Source organism: Oncorhynchus gorbuscha, unplaced genomic scaffold, assembly GCF_021184085.1.
Source record: "Oncorhynchus gorbuscha isolate QuinsamMale2020 ecotype Even-year unplaced genomic scaffold, OgorEven_v1.0 Un_scaffold_1558, whole genome shotgun sequence".
NCBI lineage: Eukaryota > Metazoa > Chordata > Actinopteri > Salmoniformes > Salmonidae > Oncorhynchus > Oncorhynchus gorbuscha.
In genome coordinates, this window is record NW_025746297.1 from 65,500 (window position 1) to 88,243 (window position 22,744).

The 22,744-nt window shown below is 40.1% G+C and overlaps 3 long non-coding RNA genes across 3 annotated transcripts; 1 reads left to right on the plus strand and 2 right to left on the minus strand.

The window, feature by feature from the left end:
- The first annotated feature begins 2,554 nt into the window (after positions 1-2,554).
- On the plus strand, positions 2,555-4,180 carry LOC124023221. The gene is made up of 2 exons (XR_006836670.1): positions 2,555-2,615; positions 3,303-4,180. It is a non-coding gene; the product is annotated as an uncharacterized LOC124023221 (long non-coding RNA).
- A 7,573-nt stretch (positions 4,181-11,753) lies between these two features.
- LOC124023228 lies at positions 11,754-12,846 on the minus strand. The gene is made up of 2 exons (XR_006836674.1): positions 12,786-12,846; positions 11,754-11,878 (listed from the first exon to the last, which is right to left on the minus strand). It is a non-coding gene; the product is annotated as an uncharacterized LOC124023228 (long non-coding RNA).
- A 31-nt stretch (positions 12,847-12,877) lies between these two features.
- Positions 12,878-22,732, minus strand: LOC124023227. The gene is made up of 3 exons (XR_006836673.1): positions 21,757-22,732; positions 20,787-21,025; positions 12,878-13,034 (listed from the first exon to the last, which is right to left on the minus strand). It is a non-coding gene; the product is annotated as an uncharacterized LOC124023227 (long non-coding RNA).
- Between the last annotated feature and the right edge of the window lie 12 nt (positions 22,733-22,744).

Genomic DNA, 22,744 nt, shown 5'->3' on the forward strand with positions numbered 1-22,744 from the left:
TAATCGAAAGGTTGCTGGATCGAATCCCTGAGCTGACATGGTAAAAATAAACTCGGCGAAATAAGAAACGTCCTCTTACAGTCAACTGCGTTTATTTTCAGCAAACTTAACGTGTAAATATTTGTATGTAAAATAACAAGATTCAACAACTGAGACATAAACTGAACAAGTTCCACATACATGTGACTAACATAAATAGAATAATGTGTCCCTGAACAAAGGGGGGAGGGTCAAAATCAAAAGTAACAGTCGGTATCTGGTGTGGCCACCAGCTGCATTAAGTACAGCAGTGCATCTCCTCGTGGACTGCACCAGTTTTGCCAGTTCTTGCTGTGAGATGTTACCCCACTCTTCCACCAAGGCACCTGCAAGATCCCGGACATTTCCTGGGGGAATGGTCCTATCCCTCACCCTCTGATCCTACAGGTCCCAGACCTGCTCAATGGGATTGAGATCCGGGCTCTTCACTGGCCATGGCAAAACACTGACATTCCTGTCTAGCAGGTGTGATGTTCAGATGTATCGATCCTGTTCAGGTGTTGTGGTCTATTCCAAAGGCCAAAATCAACATCCTCACGAATTCTATGTAAAGGAGATGTGTGCCGGAGGAGGCAGCGGCAGCTACCAATTTCTCCAGTGCTTAATGTGTAAATTAGGATTTGCTGGAACCAAAACTGAGCCCGAGAGTGTTGACCTTGCGGGTCTCCGAGGTACCAGAACACATTAAATACAGAAGTTACAGAAGTTGCACACATGAAGTACATTTATTGTAGCCTGGAGTCCTGGAAAAATGTGGCCTTTTATAAACAGATTTCATGCAGTTCTACATCATTTTAGATGACTGGGGACTTTTGAAGAATATTTTTTAATACCTCACAAATGACCAAAATGACAGACTACTTTGACACTGACAAACTGAGAATCTGAGGTCAATATAAACGACCGTGTCTCTAATCCATCAATAGTCTAGGCCAGGTGTGAGGAGAAACACATTGTACAATAAGAGGGGGAAGTTATAGTCCTAAACAAGCTTTCCAGTTTCACTGACTCACCCAATGATGTGCAGCTCACTCACCGGACAAAAGCTTATCTCTCTTGCTTTCATTTGTAAAACTGTGCAGTTTGCTCAATAGGCCTATTTGGAAGTTGATAACTTGGTAACGCACAAACAGACTAGCATTTTATTTTCAGCAGGATCCATTTGCTTTACAACCTGTGTTTTCCAGTGATTGGATTAGAAATATTGCTAAAGGCCTGTTTTGGCTGCATGTTGTTCACTGACAGATTTGCCACATGTTCCTGACTGTAGAAATGCCTTGTGATTTGGCTACACACAATCCACAGCTGGGCTATTTTAAATTAGCAATTGATCCTCTGTAGCTAAATACTCCTGGTGTTGTATTGGGAATGATTTAGTTTCTTTCTGAACAGACTGCAGAGTCCTGCAGCACCTCAACACACTTCCCACAGCTATTATTCTATCAGGAAATAAATGAAGAAGTGCAATGCTGGAGAGATGAGTTGATGGCTCATGTCTATAACAACACAGAGAGGGAGAGAGATAGAAAGTGAATCTCATTTTAGTTCTGTAAGAGATACAGGTGTGCTTCTCTCACCACTGTAATGGCCACGCCTTGGTCTAAATAGGCTACAATGTTGCACAAACCATAAACCTGGTTCGGCCCAACATCAATACATTCTTAGAACATCAGGCACGTTTTTTATGGGGCATGATAATTACAGAGGAATCCAAATGTAATTACTCTTGATGGCTTTTATGCAGATTTTTGCGTGATGAAATACTTCTTCATGTCACAAGAGGTAGGCTACCTGATCCTGGCAAATGGCTTCTGGAACGAAAGACTGCAAAACTGAGAGGTGCTGGAAGATCTGGCTCAAATTAAGCACCACCGTTCTCATATAATGAGGTAGGGCCATCACAAGGATCCCTGAATGCAACGATGGTTGCACCAAACCAAGAACGACCACAGCCAGTTGTTTCCAATGGGAACAGATGAGTCATAGGGGGCAGAGCCAAGCACGAGCTAGTACTGAATGTGGGAAATCTACTATAGATTCAGTTACGTTGCGTAGCCTAATTTATAGCGTGTACTTTGTCTAATGTGAGTTAATTCATGTTTTGTTGTCAATGCTTAGCTACCAGATCTATTGAACTGAGATCAGTCCTCAGCTCACCGGAGCTGAGTATCGGCACCTATTTCAGTCCAAGTCAAGCACTGAATTAGATAATTGAACAAAAATAAATATATTTTTATGTATATTTTTTTTAAATAAAGCAAGTGCCAGAACTGTCAAGACTGACTTTTTTAGTGTTTTTTTGTGTCTGTTTCTCATTGTTACTACAGGACGACTAGAATTAAGTCTGAGGCCGGTAACATCAACAGTGAGCACAAACCCAGCCTGCCTCTCTCCTTCCACACTGAGTCCAAACCTACAGTCACTGGGTCCTGATTGTGACAGTGGAGCCCAGTTTGCGCTGCAGGATCCAGAGATGGCATCAGTGAAGCTGGAAGACTGCAGTCAAACACTGGAGCTGAATGTCAACATTAAAGATGAAGAAGAGGAGGAGAAGGTTGGGAAATCTGTTTCTCATGGTAAGAGGAGGTTCTATTTAACTAAGTTTGTTGTTGGTTCCAACTTTCCACTGTGTATGAAAAGTTGCAGTAGAACTGTTTCATTGAGAAGGTAGATGTTATTTCATGCTACTGAGACTTGCATGGTTTGACACCATTATTTCCAGCATTTGTTTTATCCACCTGTCTGGAGTGATCAGAGAGGAGACTAAAGAAGTGAAGTAGACAAACTGGCAGTGTTTTAAAGTTCTATGAAATGAGTCTGTGTAGTTACTAACCCTTGTGATAGTGAGTGGAGGATGATATGAAATGAGTCTGTAGTTACTAACTCTTGTGATAGTAAGTGGAGGATGACAAGCCCCTTTTTAGCTTTCATCTCTTACCCACTTTTAGAATAGTTTTATTCCCCTGTATTGTACAGCCTACTGATATGAATACATATGTCACCCGGTACAGACAGAAGAGGACTGGCCACCCCTTTGGGCCTGGTTCCTCTCTACATTTCTTCCAAGGTTCCTGCTTTCTAGGGAGTTTTTCCTGGCTACTGTGCTTCTACATCTGCATTGCTTGCTCTTTGGGGATTTTGGGCTGGGTTTCTGTGAAGCACTTTCTGACAACTGCTGATGTAAATAGGGCTTCATAATATATACTTTTGATTGACATGTATGTCACACCAACTGACTGGTTCTTCTGTTGTTGTTCACACAGGAGACCATGTTGAGACATTCTCTACATCCAGAGAGCAACAGCAGGAAGATCACAGAGTGAAGAGGTCTCACCACTGCCCACATTGTGAGGAGATTTTCCCATTTCTATCAAAGCTAAAAACACACCTACAAATACACACTGGAGAGAATCCCTATTCCTGTACTGACTGTGGGAAGAGATTCACAACACCAGGAGCTTTGGCAGTTCATCAGAGAGTGCACACTGGAGGGAAGCCTTACTCCTGCTCTGACTGTGTAAAATGCTTCACAACATCAGGTCATCTAGAAGTTCATCAGAGAACACACACAGGAGAGAAGCCTTATTCCTGCTCTGACTGTGGAAAGAGTTTCTCTCTACTGGGCAACTTAAAAACACATGAACGTAGACATATTGGTGTGAAGCCTTACTCCTGCTCTGACTGTGTAAAATGCTTCACAACATCAGCTGAGCTAAAAGATCATCAGAGGACCCACACAGGAGAGAAGCCTTTCTTCTGCTCTGACTGTGGAACTAGTTTCTCTCAACTTTCCCACTTAAAAACACATGAACGTATACATACAGGATTGAAGCCGTACTCTTGCTCTGACTGTGGAAAGAGTTTCTCTCAAATGGGCCACTTAAAAAGACATGAACATAGACATATTGGAGTAAAGCCTTACTGCTGCTCTGACTGTGTAAAATGCTTCACAACATCAGCTGAGCTAAAAGTTCATCAGAGAACACACACAGGAGAGAAGCCTTACTCCTGCTCTGACTGTGGAAAGAGTTTCTCTCGACTGAGCCACTTAAAAAGACATGAACGTAGACATATTGGAGTAAAGCCTTACTGCTGCTCTGACTGTGTAAAATGCTTCACAACATCAGCTGAGCTAAAAGTTCATCAGAGAACACACACGGGAGAGAAGCCTTACTCCTGCTCTGACTGTGGAAAGTGTTTCTCTCAACTGGGCCACTTAAAAAGACATGAACGTATACATACAGGAGTGAAGCCTTACTCCTGCTCAGACTATGGAAAGAGGTTCTCTCTACTGGGCATCTTAAAAAGACACCAAGGTAAACAAAGGAGAGAAGCTTTGTCACTGATCTGACTGTAGAGAACACACAAAACTGAACCTTACATCTTCCTTGAGGTTTTTAAGCTAACTAGACGGCACAATTGTGTTTTTTTATATTACTATATTACTTATAGCCAGGGGCCAACACCATTTACAAACAAAGCATTTGTGCTTAGTGAGTCCGCCAGATCAGAGGCAGTAGGGAGGACCAGGGATGTTCTCTGTGTAGTGAGTCCACCAGATCAGAGGCAGTAGGGAGGACCAGGGATGTTCTCTGTTTAGTGAGTCCGCCAGATCAGAGGCAGTAGGGAGTACCAGGGATGTTCTCTGTTTAGTGAGTCCGCCAGATCAGAGGCAGTAGGGAGGACCAGGGATGTTCTCTGTTTAGTGAGTCCGCCAGATCAGAGGCAGTAGGGAGGACCAGAGATGTTATCTTGATAAGTGTGTGAATTGGACCATTTTCTGTCCTGCTAATCATAAAACATGTAAGGAATACTTTTGGGTGTCAGGGGAAATGTTTGGAGTAAAAACTACATTATTTACTTTAGGAATTTGTGAAATAAAAGTAAAAGTTGCACAAAATATTAATAGTCAAGTATAGATACCCCCCCAAAAGTAGTTTACACCCCCTTCTTGCCTCCATGCTGTGTGTCAGCATTGCAGGCTGGTGGTGTGATGGTTGGGGTGTGTTTTCAGGGCACACATTGGGCCTCTTGATAAAAGCTGAGCAATGTTTGAATGCCACAGGATATCTAAAGAATATCAGGTGCCTCCCTTCATGGCAGCAGTGTATCCATCTGCAAGTTGTTTTCTTCAGCAGGATTATGCCACAAGGCTTGTCCATGAATGGTTCCAATAACATTACACTGAATTCACTGTAATTGTGCATCTGTGGGAGGAAATGGAACGAACTATTCAGAGTAGATACACTCCCAGCCAACTTGACACAATTGTAGGAAGCATTGGAGTCAACATGGGCCAGCATCCTGTGAACCGCACACAACATCTTGGACAGTCCATGTCCTGACGATTTGAGGATGTTCTGAGGATAAAGGGGGTGCAACTCTATTAGGAAGGTGTTCCTAATGTTTTGTACACACTGTGTATATCAGATAAAGATGGTCTGATGATCAGTTTTCAGCTGTAGTTTGAGTGGATTATTTTATATTGCTAAACAACTTTGTTTAATGATAAACAATCTATGAATCGACTACTTGTGTTTATGAAATTGTATCTTAATACTAGATTTATTATTGTAGTCATTGATGATTAATGTATTTGAATAACTGTATTGAAGTTAATTGATCTGGTGGCAGGTAGCCTAGCGGTTAAGAATGTTGGGCCAGTAACTGAAAGGTTGCTGGTTTGAATCCCAAGCCGACTAGGTGAAAAATCTGGCATTGTGCCCTTGAGCAAGTCAATTAACTCTTATTTGTCCTGTAAGTCGCTCTGGATACAAACATCTGCTAAATGACAAGATTGTAATGAAAAATAATGTTTGTACATGAATTCATGCTGGGCAGCCACTTTTTTTCTCATGTATATAATTAAATGAAATAAACTGAAGTGAAATACTGTATATACAATACACAACATTACCACTTTGTTTACCCTGGCCAGAGGGACAGGACCATAGTAGGCTAGACTTTGTAGCTGCTACTGTTAGTAGCCTACAGTTTCCATGCAATTACAGCATGTCAGATCACTAATGATTAGGTGTTTAGGCTGCTACATTTATGCAAGAGTTTTTGCTTGTGTCTATCGGGAGTGATGTGTTATCAGCTTGATAAATAACTAATGGAGGGAAGTGGAGAGCGTGACTTGATCTTTGTGCCCGGCCTGCCTGACATGGTCAAGAGACGCAGAGAACCTGCAGCAGCACCCTGATGTGACGAACAGCCCTTACAAAAATGTAAGATTGTAGTACATTGAAAAAAATACAGCAACAATATATTTTCCCATTGTACTAGACCTAGGAATATGAAATGTTTATTTATAGCACAGGCTTAGAGAAAATGCACCTCTAACTAAATGTAACTCCAAAGGAACTGTAATTTAAGGGATAGTTCAATCAAATTACAAATGTCCACCTTGGTTTCTTCACCCTGTATACAATTCCAAAAATGTGCACTTCAGCAGTGAAGTTCTCAAGATGGAGGACTTTCAGTACAGCAGTGTTCCCCAATCCTGGTCCCAAAGGGGTGTACATGTGTGTTTTTGCCCTCGCACTCTCATACCTTATTCAATTCAAAGGCTTGAGTTGTTTAGTTGAATCCAGTGTGTGAGTGTTAGGGGCAAAAACAAAAACAGCTCACCTCTATGGATCCCCAGGACCAGGATGGGAAAACACTGCAGTACAGAGCAAAAGGTGTGATGATTCAAAATATTATATCTATTTTACAGTTTGAAGTCCTGTATGTAAAATGACTTGGTTTGTATTCAGGGGATGAGGTACGTGCTCACGATTTGTGGTGTTTACTCAGGAGATGAGTCTCTGATTTTGGCAGCGCCATTCTTACACCTTCACAGCATTGCACTGTGGTTCTTCAATGTTTTCCTGCTGCTGTTCGAACAGATAAAACATTTGTGGATCTTTAGAAAAATGTCTCCTGTATCTGTCGTTTCCATCACGTTGCAATGATTGTTTTGCTAAATGTTTTTGTTGTAGACTTGGCCCAATGGAGACCTGTCCAGTGATGCCATCTCTAGACCCTGCAGTGCAACAAGTCTCCACTGTCAATCAGGACCCAGTGACTGTAGGTTTAGAATCTGTTTGGAAGGCAGTGCGAAAGGAGAGAGGCAGGCTGGGTTTGTCCTCACTGTTAACTCTGTCTGAGATCAACCTCCTCCCTTATGCAGGCCACACCCCCTCCCATTGTTACTGTGTGTATGATCACATTTTGAACAATGGCTTCCTAAAATGCGGTGGTGCTTACTAACCCACTAGGAAAGGTTCTGGTAGATGTGGACCATCACATGTGAGGTCACAGCTCTTTCACTCTAAACATTCATATCAATGACTCACCCTCAAATGGACCATCAATACCAGAGTTCTCCAATACTATTTACATAATCAACTGGGCATTACAACAGTCTGACCCTCAATATAGTCCTGGGTGTATATTGAGCTCTAACAATGGGTCGTGGAAAAGGTCTGTGTTGTGGAATGATCCGAATTAGTTGGGTAACAGATAAGATGTTTTATTTTCATGATATGCTTATGAGTTATTTCTCATAAGAATGTATTTTGTTGTACTATAGTGGTGGCCATTGGCAGTTCTGTTCTATGTCAGGACTAAGTTGCATGGGCCGCAGAGAGGGGAGAGGTCAAGGGGCCATCATGTGTAAACATCTTTTCTGTGTGCCAGTGACTCCCTACTTTTCTCATCGGGGAAAGGAGGGTGACAGTGTCTGGAATCATTCTATGCTCCCTCTTTGTTGACCTATAGGGTCACTCTCCTCTCCGTGAGTTTGTCCTCTGATTGGTTGTATTTAGAATTGGTTCTATCTAAATGACAATTTGATATATATCATTGGGTGGGGGTAATGTCTTGGTACAATTTTGTACCAAGGACGAGATGAGCTTTGTTTAGGAGACCAAACTGAACGATAATTTATAGCCCACTGTCTGACTAGGGGATATTCTCTCTGAAGTAAGGTTTTTTCTTTGTGTAAGTTCCTAAGACCTGTGTTTTGTCATGTCGTCTAGGAGGGGGTGGATCTTTGCTATAAAAGATCCCATTTGCCATTATGTAGAGCACTCAACTTTTCAGTAGAGATAAAGTGTTAAGTCAAAATGCTATTGCAAAAGCTTAATTATTATTAAAGGTGAAGATTAAGCATAACTCTGACTCGTGTGTGATTTGCTCTCTCATCAGTTGGTAATTAAGGAAATTTCCACGACATCTGTTGAAATGAATACTGTAATGGTGTAGAGAAAGGTAACACAAGCTTCCTCTCTGGTTCCATTCCCAAAATAGTAACTGGGTCATTATTGGATCGTGGTGGTAATGCCGTCCCTGGACTTTGGCACCATGAAAAGACTAATAATGCATTACAATACTATGCTGACATATGGGATGGTGTTAAGAAGGTCGTACCATGGATTGTTTAGATCATTTATTTTGTATTTTAGGACATTAAGTATAAACATGGTTAAAAATGATTTGATAAAATACAGAATTTGGCCTTTACTACTATACCCCATAGAAACGCATTGAATGAAACGTTCATTAAAATACTAATGGTGAAAACTGATCAACACGTCATTAATATCTGATACATTTAGTATTTTATTAGGATCCCCAGTGGCTACTCTTCCTGGGGTCAAACAGGAAACACTAAAAATACATAATATACATACAAGCATTTATCATTGAACAAAGGTTATTTAGTAATATAAAATAATCCACCCAAACTAATCACACCATCTTTTCTGATATACGCAGAGTAGAAAACATCAGAAAGACCTTCCTAATATTGAGTTGCACCCCCATTTGTCCTCAGAACATCCCCAATTCGTCACGGCATAGACTGTCAAAGGTGTTGAGTGTTCCACAGGGACGCTGACCCATGTTAACTCCAATGCTTCCCACAATTGTGTCAAGTTGGCTGGGAGTGGATCTACTCTGAATAGCTCGTTTCATCTCCTCCCACAGATGCATAATTACAGTGAATTCAGTGAGCTGTTCTTGGAACCATTCCTGGACAAGTCTTGTGGCATAATCCTGCTGAAGAAAACAACTTGCAGATGGATACACTGCTACCATGAAGGGAGGCACCTGATTGGCAATGATGTTTAGATATCTTGTTGCATTCAAATGTTGCTCATCTTTTATCAAGAGGCCCAATGTGTGCCCTGAAAACACACCCCAACACCTTCACACCACCAGCCTGCAATGCTGACACACAGCATGGATGCATGCAGTGGTGTAAAGCACTTAGTTTTTACCTAAGTCGTTTTTTGGGGGTATCTGCACTTTACTATTTATATTTGACAACTTTTACTTCCCAAAAATTCCTAAAGAAAATGTACTTTTTACTCCATACATTTTCCCTGACACCCAAAAGTACTCATTACATTTTTTTATGATTAGCATGACAGAAAATATTCCAATTCATGCACTTATCAAGATAACATCCCTGGACCTCCCCACGGCCTCTGATCTGGCGCACTCACTAAACACAAATGCTCCGTTTGTAAATGGTGCTGGAGTGTGCCCCTGGCTATCTGCAATATAAAAAAACAACACAATTGTGTCGTCTGGTTCACTTAAAAAGCTCAAGGATCGTACCCATTTTTTTGGTGACATTTTCACCTAAAATGACATACGCAAATCTAACTGCCTGTAGCTCAGCACCTGAAGCAAATACATGCATATTCTTGAGACCGTTTAAAAGGAAACAATTTGAAGTTTGTGGAAATGTGAAATTAATGTAGGAGAATAACACATTAGATCTGGTAAAAGATAGTACAAGCAAAAAAAACTGTGTTTTTATTTTCTATCATCTTTGAAAAGCAAGAGAAAGGCCATACTTTCAGAAAGGAGTCTAGATGTAATTTAGATGTTGGCCACCAGATGGCAGCAGTGTGTGTGTGCACAGTTTGACTGATGCAGTGAAGAATTACATTACTGGACTGTATCAAGTCTGCCAGGAATTTGCCCAAATGTGCCGAATTGGTCATTTAAGTACATAACTATAGAGAACATATACAAATGCTATGGTATTAAATAAATGAAGTTTACACACTCCCATTCTCTTCATCTCATATGTATATACTGTACTCGATACCATCTACTGTATGCTGCTCTGTACCATCACTCATTCATATATCCTTATGTACATATTCCACTGTGTATAAGACAGTAGTTTTGGAATTGTTAGTTAGATTACTTGTTGGTTATCACTGCATTGTCGGAACTAGAAGTACAAGCATTTTGCTACACTCGCATTAACATCTGCTAACCATGTGTATGTGACAAATAAAATTGGATTTGATTTGATTTTGTCATACATGACGGATCATTAGCTTATACACTAACCTTCACACATCTTGATGGCTGGGTGGGGTGGGTGTGGAGCCAGAGACAGCAGGGGTTCAAAATGTAGAACCCAGTTCCTACAGTTGAACATGAAAATGTATTCTATGCTACATTTTATCTGTGGGACCCTCAGGATGACATATCAGAGCAAGATTACTGAATGTAAGTACATTATTTACCTTCAGAGGTGAATATATCAAACCAGTTGTCGTGATAAGTTATTTTATTGTCGTGCACTCTCCTCAAACAATAGCATGGTATTTTTTTCACTAACAGCTACTGTTAAATTGGTGACCGCAGTTAGCTTAACAAGAATTTAAGCTTTCTGCCCATATAAGACATGTCTATGTCCCGGAAAGTTGGCTGTTGGATTCAACGTCATTCTAGTCACATTAGCGCACGTTAGCAACAACCGTTCCGATTTAGGGACACCCAGAGGTTAAGTTAAGGAATTTGAAATGATTCATACTTCTACTTTTGATACAACCAAATCATTTCAACTTTTTACACAAGTAGTATTTTACTTGGTGACTTTCACTTGAGTTACTCTTGCCACATTACAAGTGGTAAGTCTTCTCTCCTTTATGTTTAGCTTGGTGTCTTTTCAACTGGCCCATTTGAGAGAAACTCTTTCCACAATCAGAGCAGGAGTAAGGCTTCACTCCTGTATGTATACGTTCATGTCTTTTTAAGTTGCCCAGTAGAGAGAAACTCTTTCCACAGTCAGAGCAGGAGTAAGGCTTCTCTCCTGTGTGTGTTCTCTGATGAACTTTTAGATCAGTTGATGTAATGAAGCATTTCACACAGTTAGAGCAGGCATAAGTATTCACTCCTGAATGTATATGTTTGTGTCTTTTTAAGTGGCCCAGTTGAGAGAAAATCTTTCCACAGTCAGAGCAGGAGTACGGCTTCTCACCTGTGTGTGTTCTCTGATGAACGTTTAGCTGAGCTGATGTTGTGAAGCATTTTACACAGTCAGAGCAGGGGTAAGGCTTCACTACTGTATGTATAAGTTCATGTTTTTTTAAGTGGCTCAGTCGAGAAAAACTCCTTCCACAGTCAGGGCAGGAGTAAGGCTTCTCTCCTGTATGTATAAGTTCATGCTTTTTTAAGAGGTCCAGTCGAGAAAAACTCTTCCCACAGTCAGAGCAGAAGCAAGGCTTCTCTCCTGTATGTATATGTTCATGTCTTTTTAAGTGGCCCAGTCGAGAGAAACTCACCCCACAATCAGAGCAGGAGTAAGGCTTTTCTCCCGTGTGTGTTCTCTGATGAACTTTTAGCTCAGTTGACGTTGTGAAGCATTTTCCACAGTCAGCGCAGGAATAAAGATTTTCTCCTGTGTGTATTTTTAAGTGTATTTTTAGCTTTGATAGAATTGGGAAAATCTCCTCACAATGTGGGCAGTGGTGAGACCTCTTAGCTCTGTGATCTTCCTGCTGTTGCTCTCTGGATGTAGAGCATGTCTCAACATGGTATCCTGTGTGAATATCAGAAGAAACAGCCAGTTGGTGTGATATACATGTCAATCAAATCAATATTATGAAGCCCTTTTTACATCAGCAGTTGTCACAAAGTACTTCACAGAAACCCAGCCCAAAATCCCCAAAGAGCAAGCAATGCAGATGTAGAAGCAGCGGCCAGGAATAACTCCCTAGAAAGCAGGAACCTTGGAACAAAGTTAGAGGAACCAGGCCCAAAGGGGTGTCCAGTCCTCTTCTGTCTGTACCGGGTGACATATGTATTCATATCGGTAGGCTGTACAATACAGGGGAATAAAACTATTCTAAAAGTGGGTAAGAGATGAAAGCTAAAAAGGGGCTTGTCATCCTCCACTTACTATCACAAGGGTTAGTAACTACACAGACTTATTTCATATCATCCTCTACTCACTATCACAAGGGTTAGTAACTACAGACTCATTTCATATCATCCTCCACTCACTATCACAAGGGTTAGTAACTACACAGACTTATTTCATATCATCCTCTACTCACTATCACAAGGGTTAGTAACTACAGACTCATTTCATATCATCCTCCACTCACTATCACAAGGGTTAGTAACTACACAGACTAATTTCATATCATCCTCTACTCACTATCACAAGGGTTAGTAACTACACAGACTCATTTTATAGAACTTTAAAACACAGGCAGTTTGTCAACTTAATTTCTTTATTCTACTCCCTGAACACTCTAGATAGCACAGTGAATAAAACAAATGCTGACAATACTGGTGTCAAACCATGCAAGTGTCAGTAGCATGAAATAACATCTACCTTTTCATTGAAACAGTTCATCATGAAACAGTTCTACTGCAACTGTTCATGCACAGTGGGAAGTTGGAACGAACAACAAACTTAGTTAGATAGAACCTGCTCTTACCATGAGAAACAGATGTCCCAATCTTCTCCTCCTCTTCTTCATCTTTAATGTTGACATTCAGCTCCAGTGTTTGACTGCAGTCTTCCAGCTTCACTGATGCCATCTCTGGATCCTGCAGTGAAAACTGGGCTCCACTGTCACAATCAGGACCCAGTGACTGTAGGTTTGGATTCAGTGTGGATGGAGAGAGGCAGGCTGGGTTTGTCCTCACTGTTGATGTTACCGGCCTCAGACATAATTCTAGTCGTCCTGTAGTAACAATGAGAAACAGACACAAAGTTGTCTTGACAGTTCCGGCACTTTCTTTACTCTCTATTAAATATTTTCCTTCTTGTTCAATTATCTCATTCAGTGCTTGACTTGGACTGAAATAGGTGCCTGTACTGTTTTTTCAAAAGTTATTGTCTTGACAGTTCTGGCACTTTCTTTATTCTCAAAAAATATGGTTTATATTTAGGTGCAGCACTGATGCCATCTCTGGATCCTGCTGTAAAAACTGGGCTCCACTGTCATAATCAGGACCCAGTGACTGTAGGTTTGGACTCAGTGTGGAAGGAGAGAGGCAGGCTGGGTTTGTCCTCACTGTTGATGTTACCGGCCTCAGACTTAATCTGAGTTGGCCAGTATTAATAAAGAGAAACGGACACAAAAGTTAGTGCCAGAACTGTCAAGACTTTCTTTATTCTCTAAAAATATGGTTTATATTTAGGTAAAGGAGCTCCACAATACTGTTGAGCTAATATTCTATAAGAGGAACATGAGCTCAAACAGTAAAAATTAGAGGTGATGGTACTCAGCTCTGGTGAGCTCCTGTCCAAGTCAAGCACTGATCTTATTTCAATAGATCTGGTAGGTAAGCATTAATAGCAAAACATTAATTAAAAAGTACACGCTTTAAAATTAGTCTACACAATGTAAGTGAACTTGATCTATAGTAAATTTCCCAAATTCACATAAATGCAGAAATGACAAATACATTCAGTACAAGGTTGCAGTATGTTTTAGGCAGCACTATGTACTATTTTCCTGAATAACCTTGTCTTCACTGTATTATTTTACATAAAAATCAAATAGTGTTTCCGTTCACACCATAGTAACATTTATAGATGAGATAGAAACAACGTGTCTGAATATTAGTACACATGTAGAAAACTGATAATCATTACATTCAGCTTCAAAACAGTAGCGCAACTATGAAATTGTGTCTCTGTAATATAATAATAATATATGCCATTTAGCAGACGCTTTTATCCAAAGCGACTTACAGTCATGTGTGCATACATTCTACGTATGGGTGGTCCCGGGGATCGAATCCACTACCCTGGCGTTACAAGCGCCATGCTCTACCAACTGAGCTACAGAAGGACCACCTGTACCTACACTGAAGTCCGTTAACACAGACCGAGTGGGCACCGCCATTTTACCAACTCGTGAATTTTATACAAAACCAATAACATGCTAAACAAACTCAGAAATGTAAAATAAATATATTTTTTTATTAAATTACCATGAAGCAATTATGTACATCCATTCAGACAAACCCAAAGTTTCTACCTGTGTGACTTAAAATAGTTTCACGTTCACTTGGTTTGACACAAAAATAACAAATCAAACGTGTTAATACCTTAACGGATGTTACCTCGCATGGTATGATATGTTCTTCCGATAATAGGAAGTTTAAACCTGCTATTACATACCTGTAGTAATACATAGAAAAGGACACAAATGTTATGTTCTAAACATTAGAGTTCTGGCGTTTTCGTTATTCTGAAGAATGTTGTGTGTCTGCCCTGAACTTCCTGTTCCCCCACGACCACAGTGCAGCTACAGAACAATGAGACAGATATTTCACCAGATGTATAAATGTGAAGAATCCCCTTAGCGTTTCCACTCACTACCAAATATGGTAGTGAGAGGAAGCCCGCTGACAGGCAGTGGGAGAAGTTGGAACGAGATGGATTTTGTCCGACATTCTGCAAATGTTCTAATCAATGAAACATCTGATCTTAATACAGTTCCCCAAACTAAAATCTGTTATGAACAGAGTGGACTAAGATTTGTAGACTTTACCCTTTGCAAATGTTTTTTATTTATTTTTACGCAAAGGCGAATTGAGTTATTGCACACGAGCGCTTCACAGAGGAGGCATTCCCTACCATAAATTGTGCGCACGGACGCGCCAATAGGATCTTGCTAGCTCGTGCTTGGCTCTGCCCACTATGACTCACCTGGCTGTGGTCTATCTTGGTTTAATTATAAAAAAAATATTCGGTGCAACCATCCATGCACTCAGGGATTCTTGGGATATCCCTACCCCATTATACGAGAAGGGCGGCGCTTAATTTGAGCCAGATCTTCCGGCACCTCTCAGTTTTGTAGTCTTTCGTTCCGGGAACCCATTTGGCAGGATCAGGTAGCCTACCTCTTGTGGCGTGAAAAATAATTTATCCTGTTTGCAATTCAAAACTCCTGATAAAAGCAATCAGAGCTTAATGAGCTAAAACTAAAATGAGATTCACTTTCTATGATCCCTCTCCCTCTCTGTGTTGTTATAGACGTGAGCCATCAACTCATCTCTCCAGCATTGCACTTCATCATTTATTTCCTGATAGAATAATAGCTGTGGGAAGTGTGTTGAGGTGCTGCAGGACTCTGCAGTCTGTTCAGAAAGAAACTAAATCATTCCCAATACAACACCAGGAGTATTTAGCTACAGAGGATCAATAGCTAATTTAAAATAGCCCTAGTTGTGGATTGTGTGTAGCCAAATCACAAGGCATTTCTACAGTCAGGAACATGTGGCAAATCTGTTAGTTAACAGCATGCAGCCAAAACAGGCCTTTAGCAATATTTCTAATCCAATCACTGGAAAACACAGGTTGCAAAGCAAATGGATCCTGCTGAAAATAAAATACTAGTCTGTGTGTGTGTTACCAAGTTATCAACTTCCAAATAGGCCTATTGAGCAAACTGCACAGTTTTACAAAGTAAAGCAAGAGAGAGCTTGTCTGTATCACATCTGGCCGTGATTGGCATTCCAATAGGGCGGCATACAATTGGTCCAGCATTGTCCGGGTTTGGTACGGGTAGGCCGTCACTGTAAATAAGAATTGGTTCTTAACTGACTTGCCTAGTTAAATAAAATAAAACAATTATAATATGCCAGTTCGCAAAAGCCATGATAATGAATGCAATATTATAAAGGTATTTTATTTAAATGTATTCTGGTACCTCAGAGACCCCCAGGTCACCCCCCCCCCCGGAACATCACGAACATGCTCAAAGGGTGACATGTCTGGTGAGTATGCAGGCCATGGAATTGGGACATTTTCAATTGTGTACAGTCTTGCGATGTGGGGCTGCGCATTGTCATTCTGAAACATGAGGTGATGGTGGAGGATGAATGACAGGACAATGGGCCTCAGGATCGTGTCATGGTATCTCTGTGCATTCAAATTGCCATCGATAAATTTCACTTGTCTGTAGCTTATGCCTGCCCATACCATAACCCCATCACCACCAAGGGGAACTCTGTTCACAACGTTGACATCAGGGATCCCCATTAGCTGCTGCCAAGGTACGTATTCAGCTACTCTTGTCCCCAGCACAAGGTGGACCTGTGTAATGATGATCATGCTGTTTAACTTCTTAGGCTGGGGGCAGTATTGAGTAGCTTGGATGAATAAGGTGCCCAGATGTGCCCAGAGTAAACAGCCAGCTCCTCAGTCACAGTTGCTAATATATGTACATTTGGATAGAAAACACTCTGAAGTTTCTAAAACTGTTTGAATGATGTCTGTGAGTATAACATAACTCATATGGCAGGCAAAAACCTGAGAAAAAAATCCAGTTTCTAATATATGTACATTTGGATAGGAAACACTGAAGTTTCTAAAACTGTTTGAATGATGTCTGTGAGTATAACATAACTCATATAGCAGGCAAAAACCTGAGAAAAAATGCAAACAGGAAGTGGGAAATCTGAGGTTGGTTGATTTTCAACTCAGCCCCAATCGAAAACACAGTGGGATATGGGTCAAGTTGCACTTCCTAAGGCTTCCACTAGATGTCAACCGTCTTTAGAAACTTGTTTCAGGCTTCTACTGTGAGGTGAGGCCGAAAGAGAGGGGAATGTGTCAGTGATCTGGCAGAGAGTCACGCGCATTTCACATGAGAGCGACCTGCGTTCCATTGCTTTTCTACAGACATAGGAATTCTCCGGTTGGAACGTTATTGAAGATGTATGATAAAACCATCCTAAAGATTGATTCTATACTTAGTTTGAAATGTTGCTAAGACCTGTAATATAACTTTTTGAACTTTTTGTCCGACGTTCGGCTGGACCTGCACGCGCGTTTGGATTTGTGTACTAAACGACCTAACAAAAGTAGCTATTTGGACATAAATGATGAACATTATCGAACAAATCAAACATTTATTGTGGAACTAGGATTCCTGGGAGTGCATTCTGATGAAGATCATCAAAGGTAAGTGAATATTTATAATGTTATTTCTGATTTCTGTTGACTCCAACATGGCTGATATATTTGTTTTCTGAGCGCCATTCTCAGATTATAGCATGGTTTGCTTTTTCCGTAAAGCTTTTTTAAAATCTGACACAGCGGTTGCATTAAGGAGAAGTATATCTATAATTCCATGTGTAACACTTGTATTTTCATCAACATTTAATGATGAGTATTTCCGTAAATTGATGTGGCTATGCAAAATCACTGGATGTTTTTGGAACTACTGAACGTAGTAACGCGCCAATGTAAATGTAGATTTAAAAAATATATAAATATGAACTTTTTCAAACAAAACATACCTGTATTGTGTAACATGAAGTCCCATGAGTGTCATCTGATGAAGATCAAAGGTTAGTGATTAATTTAATCTATTTGTGCTTTTTGTGAGTCCTATCTTTGGCTGGAAAAAAATGGCTGTGTTTTTCTGTGGCTTGGTGGTGACCTAACATAATCATTTGTGGTGCTTTCGCTGTAAAGCCTTTTTTAAATCAGACACGGTGGCTGGATTAACAATAATTTTATCTTTAAAATGGTGTAAAATACTTGTATGCTTGAGGAATTTTAATTATGAGATTTTTGTTGTTTTGAATTTGGCACCCTGCACTTTCACTAGCTGTTGTCATATCGATCCCGTTAATACAAAATACGGGATCATACAAACTGTCAATAACACCATTTTTATTAAACTAAATCAGCCTGCTATTCTGTTCTAACCAGGTCTCTACACAGGCTGAGAAGGATCCTGTAAGAGCAGAACATTATCTGGTGACAGTAGTCCTTGTAGTCTTGGAGGCCCAAAAACTTCTCAGCTGCAGATATAATGATGTCCAACTTCTTGGACTTCTTGTGCAGTACAATGAATAACTGTGGTTATAAATACTAAGAACATCCACCTTCACAATAAGTATATCCAGATCACTTGATTTATGTACAACATTTGCAACTAGTTGGAGGTGCATCCACCACCATATCTTCTATAGAACTGTGGCCTCTTGTCTCTATAACTCTCTTCACCACGTCCACATAGGAGATTTGCTGTACAGTCCTGATCCATGACAGTCCTATGATCATGGTGAAAAACCGGATAAATTGCTGGCCTGGCGCATTAAGAGGTTAAATTCAGACCGAGCCATTAATGCAATTCATAATTAACAAGGACAATTATCAATGGATCCTGTAGAAATCTGATGCTATTTTCAGTAGGAAGGGAGGTAAAGAGGTCCAGATGGGCTCCCAATAGATATTTAGAAGATATTTAAGGACAAACGTATAGGTCCACTTCTGGATATGTACAGTGTATTGGGGTATGATATGCTCTAGAGCTCAGATATAAACACCCGCCTGAGATTGTTGCAATACAATTGGGCAATGAGAGCATATATCACCCTTGTTAAGCTCCACAAATTTGACCCTAATTAATACCCTAGACCTGTTTCGTTAAATGTAACACACAGTTCCGTATTTCACTGAAAGAATAAACGTCTAGCTTTCGAGATGATAGGTTCCGGATTCGACCATATTAATGACCAAAGGCTCGTATTTGTGTGTGTTATTATGTTATAATTAATTTGTGCGTTTTGCCAGCAGCTCTTCGCAAGCACATGACTTCAAGCCTATCAGCCTAATCACTGGTGTAATCAATGTGATATGGCTAGCTAGTTAGCTGGGTGTGCGCTAATAGCGTTTCAAACGTCACTCGCTCTGAGATTTAGAGTAGTTATTGCCCTTTCTCTGCAAGGGCCGCGGCTTTTGTGGAGCGATGGGTAACACTGCTTCGAGTGTGGCTGTTGTCGTTGTGTTCCTGGTTCGAGCCCAGGTAGGAGCGAGGAGAAGGACAGAAGCTATACTGTTACACACACTGGCAATACTATTGTGCCTATAAGAACATCCAACAGTCAAAGGTGTATGAAATACAAATGGTATAGAGAGAAAAAGTCCTATAAATACTGTATTAACTACAACCTAAAACCTCTTACCTTGGAATATTGAAGTCTCATGTTAAAAGGAACCACCAACTTTCATATGTTCTCATGTTCTGTGCGAGGAACTCAAACGTTAACTTTTTTACATGGCGCATATTGCACTTTTACTTCTCCAACACTTAGTTATTGCATTATTTAAACCAAATTGAACATGTTTCATTATTTATTTGAGGCTAAATAGATTTTTATTGATGTATTATATTAAGTTAAAATAAGTGTTCAATCACTATTGTTCTAATTGTCATTATTACAAATAAATCACATTTTTTTATGTATTTTTTAAATCGGCCCATTAATTGGTATCAGCTGTTTTTTTGGTCCTCCAATAAATCGGTATCGGTGTTGAAAAATCATAATCGGTCGACCTCTAGTCAGTAGCATGAAATACCATCTACCTTCTCATTGACACAGTTCAACTGCAACATTTCATGCAGTGGGAAGTTAGAATGAACAACACACACTTCCAGTGGGGAGAACAAGTATTTGATACACTGCCGATTTTGCAGGTTATCCAACTTACAAAACATGTAGAGGTCTGTAATTTTTATCATAGGTACACTTCAACTGCGAGAGACTGAATCTAAAACAAAAATCCAGAAAATCAATCAATGATCATGAGGAAGGATCAGCCCAGAACTACATGGCAGGACCTGGTCAATGACCTGAAGAGAGCTGGGACCACAGTCTCAAATAAAACCATTAGTAACACACTACGTCTTAATGGATTAAAATCCTGCAGCGCACCGAAGGTCCCACTGCTCAAGCCAGCGCATCTCCAGGCCCATCTGAAGTTTGGCAATGACCATCTGGATGATCCAGAGGAGGAATGGTAGAAGTTCATGTGGTCTGATGAGACAAAAATAGAGCTTTTTTGGTCTAAACTCCACTCGCAGTGTTTGAAGGAAGACATCATTCTTTGGGGATGCTTTTCTGCAAAGGGGACAGGCCGACGGCACCGTATTCAGGGGAGGATGGATGGGGCCATGTATCGCGAGATCTTGGCCAACAACCTCCTTCCCTCCGTAAGAGCATTGAAACTAAGGAGTAGCCCCGTAAGAAGCATCTCAAGGTCCTGGAGTGGCCTAGCCAGTCTCTAGACCTGAACCCAATAGAAAATCTTTGGAGGGAGCTGAAAGTCCATATTGCCTGGCGACAGCCCTGAAACCTGAAGGATCTGGAGAAGGTCTGTATGGAGGAGTGGGCCAAAATCCCTGCTGCAGTGTGTGCAAACTTGGTCAAGAACTACAGGAAACAAGTTCTGCTTTTCTGATGTATCAAATACTTATGTCATGCAGTAAAATGCAAATTAATTACTTAAAAATCATACAATGTGATTTTCTGGATTTTTGTTTTAGATTCCATCTCTCACAGTTGAAGTGTACCTATGATAAATATTTGACCTCTACATGCTTTGTAAGTGGGAAAACCTGTAAAATCAGCAGTGTATCAAATAGTTGTTCTCCCCACTGTAGGTAGATAGAACCTGCTCTTACCTTGACTAACAGATGTCCCAATCTTCTCCTCCTCTTCTTCATCTTTAATGTTGACATTCAGCTCCAGGATTTGACTGCAGTCTTCCAGCTTCACTGATGCCATCTCTGGATCCTGCAGTGCAAACTGGACTCCACTGTCACAATCAGGACCCAGTGACTGTAGGCTTGGACTCAGTGTGGAAGGAGAGAGGCAGGTTGGGTTTGTCCTCACTGTTGAGGTTACCGGCCTCAGACTTAATCTGAGTCGGCCAGTTGTAATAAAGAGAAACAGACACAAAAAGTTGTCTTCACAGTTCTGGCACTTTCTTTATGCTTAGTTTCAGGAACTCCACAATACTGTTGAGCTAATATTCTATAAGAGGAACATGAGCTCAAACAGTAGAAATTTGAGGTGACGGTACTCAGCTCTGATGAGCTCCTGTCCAAGTCAAGTACTTATCTCATTTCAATAGATCTGGTAGCTAAGCATTGACAAAACATTAATTAATTCACATTAGACAAAGTATAGACTTTAAATTAGGCTACACAACTGTAAATGCACTTAATCTATAGAAGATTTCCTGGATTTACATAAGTGACTCACTGATAATCATTAGATTTAGCTCCAAAACAGTAGTGAAAACGTAAAATTCTCTCTGCTGCACCCTCACTGCCTGCACTGAAGTACGTTGATGCAGACCGAGTGGAAACCGCCATTTTACCAGCTCGTGAATTTTACACAAAAACGACATGTTAAACGAACCCAGAAATCTAAAACAATTGATCCTTAATGAAATTACCTTGACGAAAATATATACTTTCACTCAGACTAACCTAAAGTCTATATGTGACAAGTTATCACGTTCACCCACGCGGTTTGACACAAAAAATAACACATAAAACCTTTATCAAACGTGATAATATATTGACGTATTTGTTACCTAGCATGTTATGACATGTTATTTAGATATTAGAACGTGCTATTACATACCAGTAGTAATACATTTGAAACGGACACAGAAGTTGCCATCTTGACTGCACAATTCTGGCGTATCCTTTATTCTGAAGAATGATGTGCGCCTGCGCGGAACTTCCTGTTCCCCACTACCAGTTTCTCAACCCAGAGACGTAACATCGCGAGACTTCAGAGAACGCTTGTGAAGCAGACCAAGCCGGAGTTTGACAAGTCAATGAGAGAAGTGAACAATTCTGATACTTTTGCAGCGGCTAATCCGGATCCTAATAAATACAAAAAATATTCCGTCGGCACACACTTGAAACATGGCCATTCGTTTATCAATTTCATAACTGCAGTGGCTTATTCACAATAGCTCACACTGATTCATTGATTGTCACAGAAACAAAAATAGATATGGTTTATTCTATAAAAGTCTCGCATTAAATCTATCAAATGTCATATAAAACTGTATAAATCAATAACTAATTCACCATTTGTCACAGAAATATCCAACTATGTATGATTTATTCTATAAATGTCTAGTATACTTTTAAAACCTTTGCTTTGAGTAGAAATTCCAGTTTTGATTTGATAAAAATACATAAAATCTCAAATATTGCATTTCAAGATGAAGAAATCAACTCATTCAGTGATTGATCAGCCAGGTCGCAGTTGCAAATGAGAACTTGTTCTCAACTAGCTTACCTGTTTAAATAAAGGTGAAATAAAGTATTTTAAAATTTGTCTCAGAAAAATGTGAGAATATGCATTTATTTAAAATAACTTAAAATAAATGTTGATTTAAAGTGCAATTTGTTTTATATGAAGTTAGATAATGTTTACATAAAGTTGTACAATGTTTACCATCTTAAACTGTATGTCAAATCAATGTTTACAATCTTAAAGTTAAGGTTGATATATGAATTATTAGTTTCTGTTAATGTCGCAAACTATTTTCTCTAGGCTAACATTAGCAACCTGGATACTTCCATGCTAACTAACGTTAACACTAACTTAGTTG